The sequence below is a fragment of the Eriocheir sinensis genome, unplaced genomic scaffold (assembly GCF_024679095.1).
Source record: "Eriocheir sinensis breed Jianghai 21 unplaced genomic scaffold, ASM2467909v1 Scaffold84, whole genome shotgun sequence".
Lineage (NCBI taxonomy): Eukaryota > Metazoa > Arthropoda > Malacostraca > Decapoda > Varunidae > Eriocheir > Eriocheir sinensis.
The window spans coordinates 120,538-144,991 of NW_026112208.1; the positions used below are offsets into that span (position 1 = coordinate 120,538).

General features: G+C 41.4%; 1 long non-coding RNA gene across 1 annotated transcript in view; it reads left to right on the top strand.

Moving 5' to 3' along the window:
* LOC126994642 (uncharacterized) overlaps positions 1-24,454 on the top strand; it is a 137,353-nt gene that overhangs the window by 95,400 nt on the left and 17,499 nt on the right. The window lies entirely within an intron of this gene.

The following is a 24,454-nucleotide window of genomic DNA, read 5'->3' on the forward strand; positions in this document are numbered from 1 at the left end:
ACACACACACACACACACACACACACATAATAAGAATAATTCACGCATTTCTATATTACCTTCCTTGGAGCTTATCTTTTAATGTTTTGTTTCGGAATCTCTTAATCCTTTCATTCTTTCCATCTCGTGCTTTCTCTCTTTTCCGCTTGCCGTGCTGCACTTTCTCCTGGTCCAGTTATGTCATTCATCGTTGCCTTCCTTTCTTCTCTTCATATGAGCTGTTCCTTTCCCAGTCTTATCTTATTACTCGCTCCCACCACCTCCTTTTCATCTCTTAAAATTCTTTCTCTCTATTTCCTTTCCCATTCCGTCACTTCTCTAAAGAAATTCCTAAACATATTTCTGCGTGACCCTTCCTTCCATCTCTTCATTCCACCACCTTCACATCAAACCAACAATTTCTACATGTTTCCATCTTTTCGGTTCGTTCTTCAACATTCTTACAATATTTTTCTTCCATCCTCTTTTACTTTCTATTTTACCCGCCCGCGCATCCTCAAAAATTTCATCTTTTATTCGATTTTTATCTACTTCTTTTTCCGCGGTTCAGATTACTAAAACCACATTTTTTTTTTATCTCCTTCTCCATTAGCATCATCGTATCTTCCTAGTAAATAATCTTTCACTTATGTATATTTTTCTATCTCCTCTTGTATCAGCTCTCATAACTTTACCTTCCAAACAACCTTTTTTTTTCTATCCTTCTCTCTGTCCAGTTCGAGTTTCAACTTTTCTATCTCCCCCAAGTATTCCTCCCTTCTCTATCCTCCCCTAGTATTCCTCCCTTCTCTATCCTTTCCTAGTATTCCTCCCTTCTCTATCTTCCCCTAGTATTCCTCCCTTCTCTATCCTTTCCTAGTATTCCTCCCTTCTCTATCTTCCCCTAGTATTCCTCCCTTCTCTATCCTCCCCTAGTATTCCTCCCTTCTCTATCCTCCCCTAGTATTCCTCCCTTCTCTATCCTCCCCTAGTATTCCTCCCTTCTCTATCCTCCCCTAGTATTCCTCCCTTCTCTATCCTCCCCTAGTATTCCTCCCTTCTCTATCCTCCCCTAGTATTCCTCCCTTCTCTTCCCTCCCCTAGTATTCCTCCCTTCTCTTCCTTCCCCTAGTATTCCTCCCTTCTCTATTCTCCCCTAGTATTCCTCCCTTCTCTATCCTTTCCTAGTATTCCTCCCTTCTCTATCTTCCCCTAGTATTCCTCCCTTCTCTATCCTCCCCTAGTATTCCTCCCTTCTCTATCCTCCACTAGTATTCCTCCCCTAATATTCCTCCCTTCTATATCCTCCCCTGGTATTCTTCCCTTCTCTATCCTCCCCTAGTATTCCTCCCTTCTCTATCCTCCCCTAGTATTCCTCCCTTCTCTATCCTCCCCTAGTATCCTCCCTTCTCTATCCTCCCCCAGTATTCCTCCCTTCTCTTCCCTCCCTCCTTGCCTCCGTCCCCATCCTTTTCTCGGCTGGCTTCACTAACAGCATGAGTGAATAAGTGATCAGCTACCTCGTCAGAGCGACTCCCTCCTGCAGGAATAAAAGCCCCTCGTACTGCTATTCATGAGATGTATTACGGTCCGCCCGCGAGTGTGTTTGCCTTGGCGAGGGCCGTCGAGGATGTCTTCAGTGGCCTCACCTCGGATTCACGTTCGGGTCTGCTCGTCGTTTTCATCTTTACTTGTCCAAGAAAACGTAAATTCAGATTCCGTTTGGTATCCCTGAGGTATATGCTAAATTTGTTTTCTTTCTCTCTGCTTTCTTACTCTCATTTTTTCTTCTTTTTCTTCTTTTTCTTCTTCTTCTATTTCTTCTTCTATTTCTTCTTCTTCTTCTTCTTATTATTATTATTATTATTATTATTATTATTATTATTATTATTATTATTATTATTATTATCATCATTATCCTTCTTTTTCTTTTTTTCTTTCTCTTTCTCTTTCATTTTCCTTTTTTTCTGTTTCTTTTCTGTTTCTTTTTCTTCTTTTCTTCTTTTTCTTCTTTTTCTTCTTTCTTCTGTCTTCGTTTTTCTTCGGTTCTTCTTCTTCTTCTTCTTCTTCTTCTTCTTCTTCTTCTTCTTCTTCTTCTCCTACTTCTTATACTTCTTCTTCTACGTCTTCATATGTTTACATTATCGTATTGAATAGTGACTGTTTTTCTAAAACTATCCAACTGTTTGCTTACTTTATTTACCTGTCTCCCTGCGTACCTAACTTACCACCTTCAGTCCAACCTGCTTACCTGACCGCCTGCCAACCTACCTTCCTACCTATATGCCAACCTGTCACCCTGCCCCACCTTGCCCACCTGCCTGCTTGCCTGCTTCTCTGTTTTCCTATCGATTCCTCTTTGAACTCGTAAATTTGTCAAGGCTGTCACGCGTTTAAATCACTTTGCATTTTAGCGTCAGCCACAGGCGTTTATATTTATACGAATTAGATTGGCGTGCGGTAAGGTCAGCGGCGAACAGTACGTAGACATGGAGGGGAAATTTGTCAGTGTCTTGTTGGGGTCTAACTTCTGGTACACACACACACACTTTTTTTTCTTTGTTTCAGCCTCTCTCTCTCTCTCTGCGTCTTGGTGATCTTTGTTTTCTTACATTTAATTGATTACTTTTCCTGGAGCTATTTATTTCAAGGAGAGAGAGAGAGAGAGAGAGAGAGAGAGAGAGAGAGAGAGAGAGAGAGAGAGAGAGAGAGAGAGAGAGAGAGAGAGAGAGAGAGAGAGAGAGAGAGAGAGAGAGAGAGAGAGAGTGGCTAATTTAAGAACATAAGAACATAAGAACGCAGGCGTCTGCAAGAGGCCGGTAGGCCTGTACGAGGCAGCTCCTTTGACCCTAATTTCCTCGACAAGCGAGGAATTATGCTCCTCTACAAGGCCCAGGTAAGATCCTACCTGGACTACGGGGCTCTGACCTGGATGTCCAGCGCTGCCACACACCTGCAGAGACTGGACAAGGTGGAGCGACGGGTGCAGCGACCGTTACAAGAGAACAACCCCTTGCCGCCCCCTCAGGATATTATACACCTAGACACTCTGGAGCACCGCCGGGACGTCGCTGCGCTGGTGGCGTTCCACAAGGCCCAGGTACAAGGAGTACCACACCTGGCGAGACTGAGGCTCCCCCCGCGAGAGGCTGTGAGAGATACGAGAACGGTACTCTCCAGCCACGAGCAGGTCGGGGTGCGGAGGTCACGCGCCAGCCAGCACCAGCGGACCTTCACCTCCAGGGTGTCCCGCCTGTGGAACACATTCACTGCAACAGGGCCAACAGTGAGGAAAATGTCCACCCAGCAGGTAAAAGTGGCTGCTCACAGGTGGCGAAGAACATGCCCCACACCACTAGTGATGCTAAATACACAGTGAACAAGTGTAAAGGGCTTTTGAAATAATGCACAAGAAAAAAGTGACATTTTAAGCCCTGAAAAGTGCACAGTGAAACATATGCTACTCGAACGATCGCATAAAGTCGTTTCGCAAAAATACAAATATGTTGTGTACTATAGATTCGTCAGTTTAAATAAAAGAGAGAGAGAGAGAGAGAGAGAGAGAGAGAGAGAGAGAGAGAGAGAGAGAGAGAGAGAGAGAGAGAGAGAGAGAGAGAGAGAGAGAGAGAGAGAGAGAGAGAGAGAGAGAGAGAGAGAGACCCCCTTCTCCAACCACCCCTTTTCTCCCTTTGATGTTTAAACTCTCAACACAGAAATTTTAATCCACTCTCGATGAATCAGTTGTTTGATCTCGGGTAATTTCTTCCTCTGTGTCACCCTTCCCTAACCCGTTCAAATATTAATTAACTCAACGGTAAGTCTTTTAGTGTCAGAGTATGAAAAATGTCCAAATACTTTCCGATATGGTTTGTTAATAGTTGTATCAATAAATTGCAACCGACAGCTGAACAGAAGCATAGAGGAGATTAATAACTCTGACGAGATAAACCAATACATATTCTGACAGTTACCAGCTCAGAAAAATATATATAACCATTGATATCATGACCTAACAGCATTATATGAGCAAGCAAATGCACAACCGTATTCAGAGAGGAATGTATAAACACAGATGCCTTAAAAATGTGTTTACGTCTCGTTCCTAAAAATCTAATCTTGTGGTTCGTAAATTAAACAGAAACTCCTAAAAAAAGTTTTCGTAATATGAAAGAGAAAAATGAATGGAGTGCTCCGACTGGGACGAAGGTGGGCGGGGAGGAACACGAGGGGGGGGGGGGAGGAAGGGGCAGGTAGGGAAGGGAAGCAGAAAGGGAGGGGGGAGGTTACGGTAAGGGTAATGAAGGGAATGTAAATAAGACTTGAGGGGGAAAACATTATGGATGAAATAAATATACGAAACCAGGTACAAGAGAGTTTGGTGTGGAAGCAGTTAAAAAGGAAAATATGGAAGTGAATCAAAGCTGTGGAAGGAAGGAAGGTTACGGTAAGGGTGATGAAGGAAAAGTAAATAGAAGTTGAGGGAGAAAACATTAGAAGGGAGATGAGTATACGAAAGCAGATATATATATATGAGTTTGATGTGGAAGCAGTTAAAGAGGAAAATATGGAAGGGAATCAAAGCTGTGGGAGGAGAAGGAAGGTTACGGTAAGGGTGATGAAGTAAAAGTAAATAGGAGTTGAGGGAGAAAACATTAGAAGGGAGATGAATATACGAAAGCAGGTATATACATATGAGTTTGGCGTGGAAGCAGTTAAAGAGGAAAATATGGAAGTGAAGCGAGGCTGGTAAGGGAAAACATGAAGCAGGAGGTATCGAAGAGAGACGACAGGTGAAAAAAGGAAGAAAACATAAGCTGTGATGTCTTTGATGTTTTTTTTTCTAATTCATGGTGTTGTGTTGAATGCCTGGCCTGGCCGGAAAAGAGCAATGAAGGAAAATGCATGAGAAAAAAATAAAAATGTCTTCCCGGTTCATGCCTTTTTCTACTTTAATAAGACCAAGATGTACAAGCGAATTCAAATTCTACTACCTTATTTATTTCGTTCCCAACCAAATACCTAAATTAACTTCATATATACACACACATACAAATCTGACATATCATGCTCTAAAACCAAAGAGCACAAAAATCAAAGTGAAGTAAAATTAATATCATAACATATCACTGGAAAAATTGACACGTAACAATATTTCCACACAGGTTTTTTCCCAATGGAGGTGAGGATCGGGGAAATCATTATTGTCAGGGGAAGGCCGCGTCGGGGAGCCTCGGCCTGCTGTGGAACCCCGGCGGCGCGCTGATTCAAACAGTCGCTCTGAGGCTATTAACAATCAGTAATGAGACGCAGCAGATCCCATTAGTCACACTCATTTGTTGCTCTGTCTCACTGTGTCTCTGTGTGGCGAGCTTTCATTCTACCCGCCCGCCCGTCTGTCTGTCAGGCTCCGTTGTTTATCTCCATTTGTTTGTTGGGCGATCGGTCTGTCTCCTGACTGCGTGTGGGTCCGTTTGTTGGCGTGTCTGTCTTTTAGTCGGCATATGTTTGTCACATTACGTTTATTTACTTGCTCTCTCTCTCTCTCTCTCTCTCTCTCTCACACACACACACACACACACACACACACACACACACACACACACACACACACACACACACACACACACACACACACACACACACACACACACACACACACACACACATATATATATATATATATATATATATATATATATATATATATATATATATATATATATATATATATAGATAGATAGATAGATAGATAGATAGATAGATAGATTGATAGATAGATAGATAGATATAGATAGATATATATAGATAGATAGATATAGATAGATAGATAGATAGATAGATCGATAGATAGATAGATAGATAGATAGAGAGAGATATATATATTCGTTTTATCCTCCATTTTTTACTCCAGTCTTCCGTCAATTTCAGTTCCCCTCCCCTCCCTTTTGTTAAAGTTGTGCGGTATGGATTACTTTTTTGTTTTTTGTTTTATTATATTTGCATCTATATATCTATTTATTGCTGTCTATATGCTCGTTAACTTTATTTTGTCTTTAATTGGAATCGTTTCCTTTTACTTTCAACCATATTTTTAATATATTAACTATCTCTCTCTCTCTCTCTCTCTCTCTCGAGAGAGAGAGAGAGAGAGAGAGAGAGAGAGAGAGAGAGAGAGAGAGAGAGAGAGAGAGAGAGAGAGAGAGAGAGAGAGAGAGAGAGAGAGAGAGAGAGAGAGAGAGAGAGAGAGAGAGAGAGAGAGAGAGAGAGAGTGTGAGTGTTATTCCAGAGAGTATGCCTGGATGAATAGTGCCCGATTATATTGGGACACTCCTCACTTCTCTAAATTTATCACTTTACACAACCTGGGACGTTACCTCCATAGCCTCCTTCTCCTTCTCCCCCTTCTCCACCTCTCCTTCTAGTCCTTCTGCCCCTCCTCCTCCTCTTCCTCCTTCATCGACAGACAGTTCCTCCTATTTCTATTGTTATTATATCTCCTATCTCAGCTCTCTACCATACCTCCTTTTCCTTCCTTTCCTTCGTCCTCTACATTCCTTGTCTTGTCCTTCCTCTACACTTCCAAACGCTAATTTTTCAAAATATCATTGCTTTCGCATCTTACGTTCCCTTTTGCTTCTTATCTCTTTCACCGCTTTATTTTTTATTCACTGTCTGTCTTGCTAATCATTTTATCATCTGTTTGTATATTTACCATAACTATCTACCTATTCAGTATATATATATATATATATATATATATATATATATATATATATATATATATATATATATATATATATATATATATATATATATATATATATATATATATATATATATATATATATATATATATATATATATATATATATATATATATATATATATATATATATATATATATATATATTATTATAGTAGGATATCAATGTATTATTATTATTATTATTATTATTATTATTATTATTATTATTATTATTATTATTATTATTATTATTATTATTATTATTATTATTATTATTATTATTATTATTATTATTATTATAATTTAATATCACCACAATTAGGCATACAATTGTCAATGGAAAACCCACGACAGATAGATCACGCCACCTTATAGGAATGTCGTCCGTCAGTGTTTACTGTCTTTATATATATATATATATATATATATATATATATATATATATATATATATATATATATATATATATATATATATATATATATATATATATATATATATATATATATATATATATATATATATACCTATTCTGTCAAAAGTATCTTCATTGTCCTCCTCCTCTTCCTCCTTCCTTCTTCTAATTTTCCTCTTATTTCTTCATTTCTTTCCCTCATCCTATTCTTACATTCCCTTTCCCCCACTCCATAAAACAGGTGAGAGAGAGAGAGAGAGAGAGAGAGAGAGAGAGAGAGAGAGAGAGAGAGAGAGAGAGAGAGAGAGAGAGAGAGAGAGAGAGAGAGAGAGAGAGAGAGAGAGAGAGAGAGAGAGAGAGAGAGAGAGAGAGAGAGAGAGAGAGAGAGAGAGAGAGAGAGAGAGAGAGAGAGAGAGAGAGAGAGAGAGAGAGAGAGAGAGAAGAGGGGTTGGAGTAGACGGGGGAGGTAGAGGGTGAGAGGGTCAAGAGGGGGAGAGAGCAAATTCCAGCCTAGCATCAATTTAGACAGATGACGCCTCACCTGAAGGCCGGCGTTGTTTGAACACCTAAATTGTTGCGCCCTTCTGCAGGTGGACATATTGCCGGGGCGGGGAGGGGGCGGAGGAGGAAGCTGAGAGATAACGGCGGAGAGCAGAGGAAGGCTGGAGGGGAAGCGTGTGGAGAAGGTGGAGGAGACTAGAAGATAACAGTGGAGGGTAGAGGAACGCCTGCAGGACAGCTTGTAGGAGGTGGAAGCAATCGGGCAGGAGGAGGTGTTGGTGAGTAGACGGAGTGGAAATGGGAGGAATTGCAGTACCGTTCGGGAGGAGTAGACATGTGTATTGGAGGCGCAAAAGGGAGGAAATGGATAAACGACAACTAGAGGATAGTGAGATAAATGTGAAGATGAGGAAGAGGATAAAAGAATACAGTGTTGCAATGTAAAAGGAGAGGTAATGAGCAGAGAAAGTGGAACAGGGATATGGCAGTGAGCGGGCATGTCAGGAGGCAGTACTAGGACTGATGGAAGAAGATGAAGTGGAGACACGAATAGGAACAGATATTGAGAAGAGTAAAAGAAAAGTAGGAGGAAGAGCGTAAGAGAATGAAAGTGAGGTAGGAGGTGAAAATAACTCTTAAAGGTTAACGTAGATAGGTAGATATGACACAGCCAAGAAATACAAAAATAAGATGAAAATGATACATGAGAAAGATGTTAGAGGAGGAGGAGGACTGACTGCAGATTCAAAGAGGAAAGATGGGGAGCATACTGAAGATGATAGGGAGAGTGAGAAAGGAGAATGGGGAACTGATGAATGTGAAGAGCAGTGATGTTAAGAGTAGAAAGTGAGTATTCCTGAACTACATGTCCCCCCCGCCCCATCTCCCTCTCTTTCCCCTCTTTTACAGTGACGGGAGGGGATTAAGTGCAAAAAGAAATGACAAACAACACACATTCAAATTCTCATATTATACGAACAAACACAATAAACAACGTATAGAAAGGACGAATCAGAATAATTGAATAACTATACTTTCTCCCTGTTTTTCTCTTCCTCTTCCTTTCTCGTGTCACTCGTCTCTCATTTCTTTCTGTTCGTTTTTCTTTCCTTCTTTCCCTTTCCTTAGTTTCCAGTTTTTCAATATTCTCTTTTTTTCTTTCCATCGATTCAATTTCTACTCTGCTGGCTCCCTCTTTACCCTTCTAATCTTTTCACCTGACTGATACTTTTTTTCTTATTCTTTTAATCTATTTTATCTTCTCCATTCAATTCCCTTCCTTTAATCTTCGCTGCCTTTTATTTCCTTTCCTTCTACGTTCTTCCTATATATACTGTTCTTTCCTCTCTCTCTCTCTCTCTCTCTCTCTCTCTCTCTCCATCCATTCCACGATTTTTATTTACCTTTTCGTTCTTTTCAATCCCCGTCTCTTCCTCTCCTATCTTGCCCCCTCTAAATTGTTTCTCTCTCCCCTCCTACCATTCACCTTTCCTCTTATCTCCCTATCCCTCTCTCCCCTTCCCTCCTTCTCCCTCTTTCCTATCTTTCCCTCCTTTGATCTCTCCTTCCTTACTATTTTATTTTTCTCTTCTTTATCTTTCTTTTCTTCGGGTTTTCTTCGTTTTTGATTCGTCGATGCAATGTTAATATAAAACGGTACGGAGGTTTTTTTTTCCTAGTCGGTTTTCTTATTCGTTTTACAGCTTCCCTTGACATTTTTGTTCTTTTATATCTTTCTTTACTCTTATATTTCAATTTCCTTTATTGCTCTACATATTTTTTTTCTTTAACCACTTTTCTATTTGCTTTCTTTCTCTTTCTTTCTCTCTATATATCCGTTTATTCATCTAGTTAACTATTTTTTCGTTTTTTTTTTTTTTACTTTATATTCGACAAGCTTATATTTGCAACTAATTTTCTACGCCATTTTATTTTATTTATTCAACTTTTCCTTTTTTTTTATTTCTCTGTAAATATTATCTCTTTCGCCAAACGATTTTTTTAAATTATTATTCCAACGGAGTCTGATTCAGTCGAGTGATTTAATTAAGAGAGAAACTGAAGCGAGTAAAAAAATAAAAGAAAAAGAACGAAGCAAAAAAAAATAAAAAATCTTCCCCTCTTTTAAAACATTCCCGGAATAAAAAGAGATCAAAAAGTGTGAGGCGGGAAGTATAATAAAACTACCAAATGTACGACTTGATTTCATTTCTGCTTCTATTCCGTTTACTTAATCCTCACCTCACACTCTTCCTCACACCCTCACATTTCTCTGTTGCTTTTTCGTCCTCGCTTTCCTCTTTATCTTTTTTCTCTTCCGCCGTCAGAACTTTCAGCGTCAAGTGCGTCTTAAAGCATAGTAAGAAAGAATGAAAAAGAGAAAGAATAAAAGAGTAAGTAAAGTTAAAGAAAGAGAAAGAGAGGAAAAAGAAGTAAAAATGAAAGGGGAACGTAGAGCAAGAGAAAGGAAAAATAAAAATAAAATCTAGACGTAGCAAAATAAAGCAGATGGGTGGAAGAATAATTGGGATGTGAAGAATGGATAGGAAAATAAATAAAGGAGAAAGAACGAGAAAGAGAAAAGAGGACGAGTAACTTGATACGAATGGAACTCAGAGGAAAACAAGAAGTCATATCATAGCCAGAAAATGCGGAAGAAGAAGAGAAGGCAGGATGATTGAAGATGGGTCGTCAAATGGAAAAAAGGAGAAATGAAGAAAAATAATATAACGAAGAAAAAGAAAAGAAAAAATCCGAAAAAAGGTATGCATAAATTAAAAAGGGAATGAAAAGGAAAAAAATATAATACGTTCAAAAAGGAAAAAGGAAAAATTATGAAAGTACGGAAATAAGACTAATTTATATAGCAGGAAACGGGTAAGTGAGATGAGGAAAAATGTAAAAGAAAGAAGGTAAATTTAGAGAAAAGAAATAAAAGAAGCGGGCAGGAAATAGAGTAAAATGTAAAGAAATTGTGAGAAAGAGGAGGGGAACAAAATAGAATTACAAAATAGAAAAGAAGAGAAAAAATGTAGGACTATGGAAGAGAGAGGAATGGAGAAGGTAAGAAAAAGAAGAAGAATATTAAGAGAGAGAGAGAGAGAGAGAGAGAGAGAGAGAGAGAGAGAGAGAGAGAGAGAGAGAGAGAGAGAGAGAGAGAGAGAGAGAGAGAGAGAGAGAGAGAGAGAGAGAGAGAGAGAGAGAGAGAGAAGCAGAGAGGCAGAGGGATATAGAGGCAGAGAGAAAGACAGAGAGGCAGAGAGACAGAGAGAAAGAGCAAGACAGAGGGACAGAGATTTAATACAGGTAAGGAAGAGGTAAGGTGAAGGTTGCACTGAACACGAGAGACACCTTAATTAACAGTGTCAGGTGAGCCTTCAGCCGCACGTGCCTCTGATTTGCGCCCCGTTATTGTGGCGCCGAGAATTAATGGAAGACACGCGGTAAAGGATGTGGTGGTGGTGGTGGTGGTAGGGAGGGGAGGGGAGGGCAATGGTGGTGGTTGTGGTGGCAGAGTGACAATAAATAAATATAGTCAGAAACACAAAGAGACAAACAGAGCGACAGACCGGCAGATATTTAGGTTAAGACACACACACACACACACACACACACACACACACACACACACACACACACACACACACACACACACACACACAATTAGCCTCACACACCATACATCTCCTGCTTCATAATGCGTGAAATTGCGAGGTTTTCCCACTCTTCCTCACTTTTACTCTCCCTCCCTCTCCTCCCTTCCTCTTCTCTCTACTCCTTTCCTCTCTCCCCTCCCTTTTCTCCACTACGGGTCTCCTTTTCCACCCATCTCCCATTGCTACCCTTCCTCTACTGCTATTAGCTTTCCCCTTCTATACCACTCTTTCTCCTCTTATTCATCTTTCTCCCCCTTCCCTTTTCCCTTCATTATATCTTTCAACATTCCACACAAATTACAGAGTACCCGACTATATTCCCTCTCCTCCTTACTCACAAACCCGTTTCCAAATCACTTTTAGGCTTGTTACTTCTCCCTCCCTGCCTCCTATCGCATACTATCATCTCCATCTCCTGTTACCTAGTACTTTTTCCTCTATTTAACCTCCATTCCCTTCTTCGAACCCCTCTGTCCTTGCCTATTGTCTTCAAAGTGCCTAGCCTTCTTCTCCTTTATCCTTCTCCATTAATTCCCTTCTCTTAGCCACGCCTTCCCTTAACTTTCCACTCATTATTCTACTTGTGTACCGAATAGCCCTCTGTTTCGTAAAGTAATAAAGGAAAATAGATATATGAGAAACAGGTACACTTTTTTTTTGCGCTAAAGAAGCATTGCCACTGACGGAGGAATTAATCGTGGAAGAAAAGTCTTGCGGTGAAGAGAAGAAAGACAAATTTTGACGAATATTTCACGTCAGGCGGAGGAGGAGGAGCGATCATTAATGAAAAATATTCTGAAAGACTCTGAAAGGAACGTGAAATATAGGCAAGAGAGCATACAATATTTCACAACCTTGAGCATGAATGTATAACGGAGTGAGACGAAAACCAATAATAGCAAAACACGAACGGGAACAGGAGCAAAATAGCAAGGAGGAAAAAAAAGAAGAAAAACAAGGACGGGAAGAACTAGAAGAAAAAGTTGCTGATGCTGACTAAGAAAAAAGAAGACAAACATTAAAATAAGAAACTCTAAAATAATAACAAGCAAAGACTACAATCTGCACTTAGCGAATTTTCAGATCGACAAAACAACATACATAAATAAATCATCCCATTACTAAAAGAAAAGGAGGTGAAGGAGACGAGGAGGAGGAGGAGGAGGAGGAGAATCAGGTGAGGAAGGAGGGAAGTGCGGGGGCGGCGCGAGGTAAGGTAATGAAGACATAAATTTACATGTGGTGGGCAGGAGAGAAGACCTGAAGGGAAGGAGGGAGAGAAGGAGGAAAGGAGGGCGAGGTGTGGAGGAGGGGAGGAATGGGAGGGGGAAAGGCGGGAGAGAAGGCCAGAAGGGAGGGAGGGAGAGAAGGAGGAAAGGAGGGGAAAGTATGTAGGAGGGGAGGAATGGGAGGGGGAAAGGCGGGAGAGAAGGCCAGAAGGGAGGGAGGGAGAGAAAGAGGAAAGGAGGGCGAGGTGTGGAGATGGAGGGAGGGAGGAACGAAAGGAGGCCAGGGACGAAGTGGAGGAAAGAGACGAAATTAGGGAGGGAAAACTAGAACAACAAGGCAAGGTAAAAGGAGGGAGGGAGGGAGGGAGGGATGGAAGGAGAAATAGTTAGAGTTAGAGATAGACACAGAGAAAGAGAGAAGGATAATAATATAATAGGAGGGAGGGAGGGAGAGAGGGATGGAAAGAGAGATAGTTAGATAGAGTTAGAGATAGACACAGAGAAAGAGAGAAGGATAATAATATAATAGGAGGGAGAGAGAGGGATGGAAGGAGAGATAGTTAGATAGAGTAACAGATAGACACAGAGAGAAAGAGAGAAGGATAATAACAAAAGAATAAGAGTGATTCAGTTACAGAGAGAAAAAGACAAGAAAGGAAAAAAGAATATATGTACGAGGAAAGAATGAAGAAGAAATGGAAAAAAATAAGTAAAATAAAAGCTAAATGGGAGAAAAATATGAAAACAGAAAGGAAAAAAAGGAAAATTAGAATCAAAATGATAAAGAAACAAACAAATAGATCAAGAGTTTAAGAGGAAGGAGAAGGAGGAGGAGGAGGTCGTGGAGGAGGAGGTAATGGAGGAGGAAGCGGAATGCGAAAAATGCACAGGGGAACAGAAGGAAAAATAAGATGCAAAACGAGTGGAAAAAAACGCGGAAGAGAAAAAGGAGAGAGTGGGGGAGCATAAGTAAGAAGCCGGAGAAGAGAACCAGCAGAAGAAAAAAAAAAGAAAAAGAGGAGAAGGAAGAGAAAGAGGAATGATAAAAAAAAGACATGAAGAAACATAATAAAGACAAAAGAAAACGGGGATCAGAGAAATTATGTGAGTGGAGGAACATAAGTAGGAATGGTGAAGAAGGAGGAAACAGAGGAAAAGAAAAAGAAAGACAGAAGAGGAGGAGGAATGATAAAAATACGCGTAAAAACAGAAAAAAGATAAAAAACGGAAACTAGAGAAAAGATGTGAGTGAGAGAACATAAGGAGGAAAGGCGGAGAAGATAAAACAACAGAGGAAAAGAGAAAGAGAAAGAGGAGGAGATGGAGGGATGATAAACAAAAATACGCTTAGGAACAAAAAAAGAAAAAAAAGACCAGAAAAATTATGTGAGTGAAAGTAAATAAGCAGGATGACGGGGAAGAGAGGTAACGGAGGAAGAAAAAAAGAGGAAGAGAAGGAGGAATGATAAAAGAAATACGTGTAAGAACAGAAAAAGAAAAAAAGACAGACAAGAAAAAAAGATGTGAGTGAGAGTGCATAAAGAGGAAGGCGCAGAAAAGGAACGAACAGAAAGGAAAGGGAAAGTGAGAGGGAGGGAGAAGGTAAATTGTTATAGGCAGGTAATTTATGAGGTGATGAGATTTATAAGTGGCAGAATTGATGGCTTTTTTTTCTCTCTTTCGTCCTGTGCTGCTCACTTCATCCATTTTCGGTTCTGTACTTCCTTTCAATGGCGTAGTGTTATGTGGTGGTTATCATAATATATACTCTCTCTCTCTCTCACATTTGTTTTGTCACTCTTTTGTCCTACACCGAAAATGAAGTAATGATGCTTGTCTTTTGCTGGTTAAAAGAAACAAGAGAATTTATATGAAAAATGTTAATAAAAAATCTAGTGCAGCAAAAAGGAAAAACAAACAGATACTTTCACTGCCTGTATTACCATTACTAATACTATACTACTATTACTATATTACTACTACTACTACTACTACTACTATTACTACTACTACTACTAATCACTACTACAGCTACTACTATTACTACTACTAATACCACTACTACTGCTGATGATGATGCTACTACTACTACTACTACTACTACTACTACTACCATAATGACCCCAAAGAAAAAGACGGGGAGAAGAAACAGTAGATGAATAATGAGAAAAGGAACGAGAATATGAAGAAAAAAAATCAGTATGCCAAAATATGAGTACAAAACATCATAATAAATTAAACTCGAAATAAAACCACATTCAGAAAAAACGAAAAACAATCTATTTCCTTTCAATGGCCAAAAAGCGCAAAAGAAAAGAACAGAATCGACTCCCAGGAAACTGATGACACGTGACATTCAATATTATCTTCGTCACAACTTCATTTCCTTGACGCAAGCGAGTCTGTAGCCTACGGGACGAGTGGCGGTGGTGGTGGTGGTGGTGAAAGAGATGGGTGTGGTAGGTGGCAGACATCAATGGTGGTGGAATGATGGGGCTCTTAGTAACGTCTATTTTTTTATAATGGTGATAACTGTAGTTTTTGTAGCAGTTGCAGTAATGATTAAAGTAATAATAGTAAAGGTCATAGTAATAATAAACATGGAAACATGGACTAGCAGGCAGCAGAAAGCCTGTTGGCTCATTACTAGGCTGCCTGCTTTCAGTGATTTAATCAATCCGTTTGCCATAGGAGTGGCTTGCAGGGAAGGATTAAAGCACTTGTGTATCTACTCTTGGGTACGTTCAGTTCACTCCCGATTCAGCAAAGTGGCGATCAATGCGTTTCTTGAATGAGTTGATGCTCTCTGCGCTAACCACTTCTGCAGGGAGGCTGTTCCAGTGGGGAATGGTTGAAGTAATAAAAGTGGAGAGGGGTACTGATGATGGTGATGATTGTAGTTTTTGTGGTGGTGGTGGTGCAGGTGGTAGTGGTGGTGGGTATTAGTGGTGATGGCAGGTATTTGTGGTAGTGATGATAGTGGTAATGATGTTTTTGTTTTGTATTGATGCTGTTGGTGGTGTGTGTGTGTGGGGAGGGGTGGGGGGGGAAGGTACTAGTTATGGGGGTAGATGGTCTTAGTGGTTGAGATAGTGGTAACTGCGGTGGTTGTAGAGATGGCTACATGGAAGAAAGTAGTGGTGTTGGTGGATATGAAGGGTAATCGTGGTTGTGGCGGTATTAGTGGTATTGCTGCTGGTGGTGGTGGTACAGGTGGTGCTGGGGGGCAGGTGGTGGTGGTGCAGGTGGTGGTGCGGAGGGGAAAAAATAGGCGTTATAGAGAAATGTGGTGACGCAGAGTATTGGTGGTGTGTCGGGGGAAAAGCGTGAGGCAGGGAGCGTGATGGAGGTCTAGGAAAAGAGAGGGAGGCAGGGAGATAGCTATGGGAAGGGAGGGAGGACCGGAGGGAGTGATAGGGAGAACGTTAGGGACGAAGGAAGGGAGTGAGGGAGGGGGAATTGCATACAGGCACACCTAAAAACAGAAAGTTTGCATTACTCTCTCTCGTTCAGTCAGACTTTGATATACGAATGACGCTTTATCTCCTCCTCCTCCTCCTCCTCCTCCTCTTCCTCCTATCAACTACTCTCCAAAAGGTCAAAGGTTTGATGAAAATAAACAAAACTTTCCTCCAAATACAAATAAAGATATAGATGTGAAGTGAAGTGAGGTGTGTGTGTGTGTGTGTGTGTGTGTGTGTGTGTGTGTGTGTGTGTGTGTGTGTGTGTGTGTGTGTGTGTGTGTGTGTGCAAATGGTGACATCCGGGATCTATTCTTTCCCATTTTTCTTTTTTTCCAATATGTGCAGATTTACTTTCCAACGTTTCTTTATTTCATTTTTCAGTGTTTTATTCCGTCAAAGCTTCGTTTTTTAATCTATCTTTTTCTTCTCTTTAACATTCGTCTTAACTCTGATTAACACATTATTTATTTGCTCATTCTTCTATAAAATTAATGCACCATTCTGTCAGATTTCTGAGCCTTTCATTTCATCTTTTATTTATTTGATAGCATTTTTTTCTTTATATTGTTTCCAACTTATGTAACAAGTTTTCCATGTATACTTTTTTTTCTAAATGAAGCTTTACGCTCTCTCTCGCCTGCTGTAATCTTTCTCATTTGTCCTTTATTAAACGTGTCCTTTTAATCAACGTCTTTATCCTACTCGTCCCACTTTCCCTTTTCTCCCTCCCTCTGCAGCACGGGGTTCCTTTCTTTCTTTCCTTTGAGTTTCCCTTTTTTCCTCTTTATTTTCCACTCCTTTCTTTCACATGTCACACCCCTTATTGCTTCATCACATGTTCCTTTCTTTTTTTCTCTATTTTCTCTCACGTCACACTACCAGATTTCCCCTTTCCTTTTCCTCGCACCTTTCCACCACCTCACTTCCGCCAGCTCGTATTTTCCTTCGGTTTTCTTTTATTTTTCCCCCGCGCGGTCCTTCCATCATGGCGGGACAATCGGGACACAACACACAACAAATAGCATCGGGGGCCTCGCGGCGTGTTCCCCTTCACTCGCCCTAATGAACCATCAAAGCCGGACCCACAGCCTGGCCCAGCGGAACGCCACGCACGAAAATACTACAGACAGGACTTCCCACCCAGACCTTCGGCTACACTCCGTCCCTTGTGTCTTGCTCAGGGGTGGAGTATGAGAGTATTGGTGACTAGATAGGATATTGACTTATATATATACCACCTTTACACGCCACGGAAGAAAATACTAGAGATACGACTTCCCACCCAGACCTTCTGATACACTCCGTCCCTTGTGTCGTGCTTAGGGGTGGAGTATGGGAGCATTGATGACTTGATAGGATGTTGAATTTATATATACCACCTCTAGAGATACGACTAGAGATACGAAATACTAGAGATACGACATCCCACCCAGACTTCTTCTTACACCCTTGCCTTCCTGCCCTGCTCATTGGTGGTGTATGGGCGAATTTGTGACTGGATGGGATATTGACTTTTATATAATACCTTTACTCGTTTATTTCTTCATTACTGCAAGTGGATCCAGTGGCACGCTCTTTATGATACAGCGAACTAAACAAAATATTCCTATGTTTCGGCAGATATATCCTCCTTGAATTAGTTTTATGATAATTCAAGTAAAAATAAATGTTGGTCTGCATTTACGATCGCAGAGGTGTACAGTATTTCACCAAGCTCTCTTTCTACCTTTCCTTTTTTTTCATTTCCTTAAATTACATTAGTTACTGTGTTCATAAGTCATCCAAAAGGCAAATCTATTATCTAGACTAAGCGTACCTGAGTATCTGTTATTCTTTAAAGAAAAAATGCACTTACCTCATATTTTTCTTTTTTCATGAACATAACTTTTGTACATTCATTTTTATATATAAGTGTCATCATTTCCAGGATTAGTAGGGCATCAAGTTAAACTACTACTCATAATATTATTGCCCATTTAATCATCTGTTATTATCAAAAGAAAACTGTAGCCATTTTTCAAAACTTCCTCTTCAACACCAACCTGTCAGTATCCATCCATCTTACTGACATCTAACTCTTGCATCACCAGCCCATCTTTTTTTTTTTTTTTACATCTAATCTAATCATCTGTTATTATTAAAAGAAAACTACAATCATTTTCAAAGCTTCCTCTTGAGCACACCAACACCTGCCAGTATCCATTTTACTGACATCTAACTCCTGCATCACCTGCCTGACATCACCATCCATCACACTGTCGTTCCACTGTCACATTACCATTCCCTGCCATCACTCAGCATCCCTCGCCTATCATCCCTTTCTACCTGTCTCTCACGTCCCATCACACACAACGCTCACAAGCCACTCAGAGCCATCAACACCTTCTTGCCTCCTACACCTCCCTCCCTTCACACGTCATCCTTTCCCCTCTCCTCTCCTCCTCGCCTCTTCCCTCGTCTGCTCCCACAAGGTCAAAAACAGAAGCACCTCTCCCAGTTCCCTCACATCAATTGCATACAAACTTCACAGCCTCTCCAGCCATCAAGACCTCCTTCACTTCCTGCTCCTCCGCTTACCCTTCTCGTCGCCACCTTGCCTCCTCTCGCCCCCCTCCTCCGTCCCCTCTTCTATATCGGGTACACGATCAAGAACACTCCTCTCACAAGTCCTGTTTGCAGCCCCTCTCAAGGTAACTAATCGTATCAACCCTGACAGGTGGGAAAGACGTACATACACGCATACATTCATACATTCATTCATACATACATTCATTCATACATAGATACATTCATACACATACATTCATCACTTTCAGACTGCTCGTATACACACACACACACACACACACACACACATACACACACACACACACACACACGAGCGCACACATCAACACCGGCATCTGTTACATATTACAAACCTACACACACGCACGCAGGACGCCAGATGCAGATAAACAGACACACATGTTGACGGAAGCACACACACACACACACACACACACACACACACACACACACACACACACACACACACACACACACACACACACACACACACACACACACTTTCATTTAGAAGTACAGAAAATAAGAGTAAATATATATATCGCAGAATAAATGGAAAATATGCGGAGTTAATTAATGAAAAGGGGAATTTATGAAGACAACAAATAAAGTAGAAAAAAATATCATTGAAAATATAAATGAAAATCCGTTTTTTTTCTCTAACGTAAAGTCAGATTTCAAGGTTGTCTATTTTTTTTTCATTTTCCTCTTCCATAATATTCGGGTTTGGTCAATTTTCCCTATTCATTTTTTCCACAGCATTCTCTTGTTTACCGTGTACCATCCCATTTTGCTCCCCTCTCTCTCTCTCCCCCTCTTCCCATTACTCTCCCTTCGTCCCTCTTCCCTCTCCCGGCCTTCCCTCACTCTCACGCTCTCCTCTCCCCTTTAAGAGCTATTATCTCCCACATTCTCCTATCCTCCCCTTCCCTCCCCCTTCCCTTCCCAGCCCATCCCATCCCATCCCTGTCTATTCTTGCCTCACTTTTCTTCCGCGTGCTTTACTCATTTGCTCTCTCTCTCTCTCTCTCTCTCTCTCTCTCTCTCTCTCTCTCTCTCTCTCTCTCTCTCTCTCTCTCTCTCTCTCTCTCAGCAAATATTAAACGTTTCCCTTAATAAAAAATAGGACAAAGCTGGATAATATTATTTTATGCAAACTTTCCTACCTTCCTTTCCCCTCCCTGCCCCTCGCACCACCACCACCACCCCGGCCCTCTAGCGGCAGAACGATGAAGCGCCGCCAAGGTCACTGCGTCGGATAACTTAACGAAATAATGCACTGGAGAAAAAGTGAATTAACGTGAAATTAAGCACCGGTAAATAAAAAGTGGTTTCCTGTATTTTTTTTATTTTTTTTATTTCTCATTTTTTTCCCTTCTCTTATTCTCTTTTTTAGGGGGGGGGGGGGGGGTTGTGGAGCTTGAAGCGTTAACTCTTCTGTGAAACTCATCATGATTTTTTTTTTGTCCTTGTCTGTAGGTTTTATTTAATTAATGGTATTTGTGAATTTTAAAACGATAAAAAATGAGATAGATAGACAAGATAGATGGATAGACAGATAGATAGATACATAGATAGACAGACAGATGGATAGGTAGATAGGCAAACAGAGAGAAAGAAAGAGACAGAGACAGAGAGAGACTGAGTGAGAGAGATTCCGCGGTAATTTATCTCCCGTGGGACAATCTCTAGGTTTAAACTTGATGATGATGATGATGTGTTCCTGGTGGTGGTGGAAGGGGGGGGGAGTAGTGGTGGTGGTGGTGGTGGTGGTGTAGGTCGTGGTGGTCGGGGGGGGGGGGGACTTATCATTTTGAAATATGAGACCATAGACGTGTTATGGGATATTGAGAGCAGTGATTATCTGTAGTGGAAGCTGTAGTAGTAGTAGTAGTAGTAGTAGTAGTAGTAGTAGTAGTAGTAGTAGCAGTAGTGGCAATAGCAGTGGTAATAGCAACATAAATAACAGCAGTATAAATAATAAAGGGTAATAAGAGATGGCAGCAATGATAATAAACCTCCCAGCCGTGGTTGTGTTCCTAGCACGAGAATGGCGGTGATGAAGGCAGCGGCGGTGGTGGTGGTGGTGGCGGTGGTACTGGTGGTGGCATATCGTGGTGGCGGAAGTCTCTTAGTGTGCTACCTTATCTTACCCCACGAGTGACTGCGGGAGCCAAATAGCCAGTAAGTCACGGTAAAGAGTGAAGGTGACACGAGGAAGGCACGCTGAAGAAGGATTGCATAGGAGAACAGGAGGAAGAGGACGAGGAGAACGTGGCAGGCGAATAGAAGAAGGAAGACTAGGAAAAGGGAGAGGAGGACAAGGAGAAAGAGGAAGATGAGGAAAAGAACAGGAAAGGAAGGCACGCTGAAGAAGGATTGCATAGAACAGGAGGAAGAGGACGAGGAGAACGTTGAAGGCGAATAGAAGGACGCCTAGGAAAAGGGAGAGGAAGACAAGGAGAAAGAGGAAGATGAGGAAAAGAACAGGAAAGGAAGGCACGCTGAAGAAGGATTGCATAGAACAGGAGGAAGAGGAAGCGGAGAACGTGGAAGGCGAATAGGAGAAGGAAGACTAGGAAAAGGGAGAGGAAGACAAGGAGGAAGAGGAAGATGAGGAAAAGAACAAAGAGACGAGGAGGAGTAGGAAGACGAGGAAAAGGAGTAATTTGGAGGATCAAAGAAAGTGGAGTAGAGGAGGAGAAAGTGTCTAAAGAGAGGAAACAGAGGAGGAAAGAGAAGGAAGAGAAAAAGGAGGAGGGGAGTAGAAAAATAAACAAATTAGGAAATAAATAAGGAATAAGGAAACAAGAATGAAAAAAACTGCTACAAAAAAAAAAAAAAAAAAAAACGAAACCAACATCAATAGGCCTATCAAAACAGTAACCAAGAACAAAACACAAGATGCTAACGAATAGTACCAAGTGGAGTAGGAACAACAACAACAACAACAACAACAACAACAACTGGAAGACAATAATGATGATGGTGATGATAATGATAACAGCAACAATGACGAGGACGCACGAGACTGAAGAGCGAGAGAGGCTGCGGGAGGAGCTTTTAGAGGACTCGTTTTCATAATTACACTCTGCATTACTGTCTCTCGGCCGCTCCTCCTACGCTTCCTCCTCACTCTCCAACTCCTCCTCTTACTGCCCTCCTCCTCTTCCTACGCTCCTCCTCCTCCTCCTACACTTCCGCCTTCTCCCACTCCTCCTCTTACGCTTCTACACTTTCCCCTTCTCCAACTCCGCATACTGCTCTCCTCCTCCTTTTACTCTACTCCTATAATTCCTCCTTTTCTAACTCCTACGCTTGCTGGCCTCCTCCTCCTCCTCCTACATTTTTTATCTACAGTTTCTCTTTCTACAACCCCTCTTTCTGCCCTCTTCCTCTTTCCTCTACGCTTTTCCTATACATACTCCTTCTCCAACTCCGCTTGCTGCTCTCTTTCTCCTTCAACTCCACCTCATACTCCTCCTACTCCTCCTACTTCTCTTAGTGTCCTCCCTCTCCTTCTACTCTAGTCTTATTTCCTCTCCTCTCTTTTCAACATTTTTTACTTTCTCCTCAGTGATTGCAGTCTGATTTCTTAAACGCCATACTAGTCTTTACAAACAATTAAGTGGCTGATATGTCGTTTTTGATACGTTATTCATGGCGTGGTCACTTGGTAGTTTTTTTCTTTTCTTATATAAATTTTTTTACGACTGAATATATAATGTCGACTTGACTCTGAAAATCCAACACTTCGTAACTCTGAAAATTCAACACTCCTAAGTAACTCCGTCCCCCAAAAAATAAATAAGAAGCCAAACTAGCCTTACAACTGCTAATAAATTTTAATAAGACGCTTAAAAAAATCTGCTGTATATCTATTCTCCCCGTTCATATATACCAAACATCCTCTCTGCATTACTGAGACGACGTTCAAATAAGCTGGCGTGTATCTATTCTCTCCGTCCATACATACCAAACAACCTCTATGCATTAACTAGTACGCTGAGAACAAGGTCATGGGTGTCAGAGCATTAAGGGGAGTGAGGGAGGAACATGACGCAGAGCAATGATCCCCCGAGACCTGGAAGAGGGAATTACGAGAACACCAGGTCACTTTACCTTCGTGGGAAGGTAAAGACATAATACCCTTGAGTAGCCACGGATAAGAGGGATGACTTAGGGGGCAAGGGGGGAACGAGGGAGGAGAAAGTAGGTTGGCAGGCTTACGGCAGAGAGAGAGAGAGAGAGCGAGAGTGTGAGATTGAAAAAAAGGAATTACTAGGAAGAGAGAGGAGAAGAAGGATGCCAAGTCATGTTACCCATTTCCACTGAAGACACAAGAGAGAAAGAAAATGGGATGAGGTTCTTTAATATGATAGCAGCTGAACGGGAGTGAGGGGAAGGAAGGGGGAGGGAGTGAAGGGGAGAGAGAGTGTGAGTAGGTGCATGTCGCGGTGTGATAAGAGGAAGAGAGCGGGAAGGGAAGAAGAGTGTGGTGTGAGAATGTACATAAGTGAATGAGACAAGACAGGAGTTAAGTAAATGAGGAGAGTTTATGAAGTGTGAGCGCAAGAGAAGAGATTGAATGAAGAGAGACGAGCGTGAGACGAGGAGACAAAAGTTTCCGAGGAGCAGCGGTAGTTTCGGGAGAGTGACAGGAGGAGGAGCGAGGTAATGAGAGTAATGGAAGGAAGGTAAAGGTAGGGAAAGTAGGGCAGGTAGGTAAGGTACAGGACGTTTTGGAAAGTGGACTAACATTCGGAGGACGGAGAGTGGGGGAGAGTAAGAGGGAGAGACAGAAGGAAGGGCATGTGATAGGAGAGGAGGAAAAGAGGAGGTAGAAGAGGATGGGCAGGGAGATAGAAGTGAGGAAAGGCATGTGCTGGGAGGGATGCTGGATGGAAAAAAGCAGGTGGAAGAGGCTGGTCACTGAGATGGGATGGGTGGAAAGGCATGTGTTGGGAGGGATGCTGGATGGAAAGAACAGGTGGAAGAGGATGGGCACTGAGATGGGATGTGTGGAAAGGCATGTGCTGGAAGGGAAACTGGGTGGAAAAGAGCAGGTACAGGAGGAGGAAGGGGCAGTGAGATCGAATGTGAGGTGAGCAACAGGAAGGGGAAGGGAGAGCGCTGGATATGTAAAAGGAGAGAACAGGGGGAATGAGAGGAGGGTGCGAGGCATAAAGCGAGGGTGTTGACGGGCAAAACACCGCCATTGGTACATCCGGCTCCAGTTATTCCATTAGTTATCTGATTGTCGCAGGTCGTAGACAGATGCGCAGGTGTTTCCAGTTACGTGAAGTGTGGTAATTGTGAGCGGTTCTACCTTCGCCTGCCTATCGCTTCCCCAATTCCATTTTACCTGTATATCCATTTCGAAAACTCCCTGACACGTGTTATGAGTCTCCTCCGTTATCTACTCTCATTTACCTGTCTATCTACTTTTGAAAATTCCCAACTTCTGCACATTTTTCCACTTTTCCACTGTCTCTTATCTGTCCATTCACTCCCAAAGCTTTCAAATACCTGTCCAGTCTGTCAGCTACTGTCTATGTCCTCTCATAATTCATTTAAACCTGTACAACTTATCTCATTACTTAAATTCATTCCTGGGTGTCCATCTACTCCCATGTTTCCATTATACTTTTCCTGCTTTCCATTTCCTTACTATCTTACCTTTCTTTTTCTGTAATCATTCTATGCATATTTATTCTACTCATTTTATATTCATATTTCAATGTCCCGTCCTTTTACCCGATTTTAGTTTTACCTTTCCATCCATTTCAAGTCTCCTACACCTGTTCTGCCTTCAGCTTTTCCATTATTTTGCTTGTCCACTCTCAACGGCTTGTACCTGATTCACTCTGTCCTGCTTATCAATGCCAGAGTTCCTA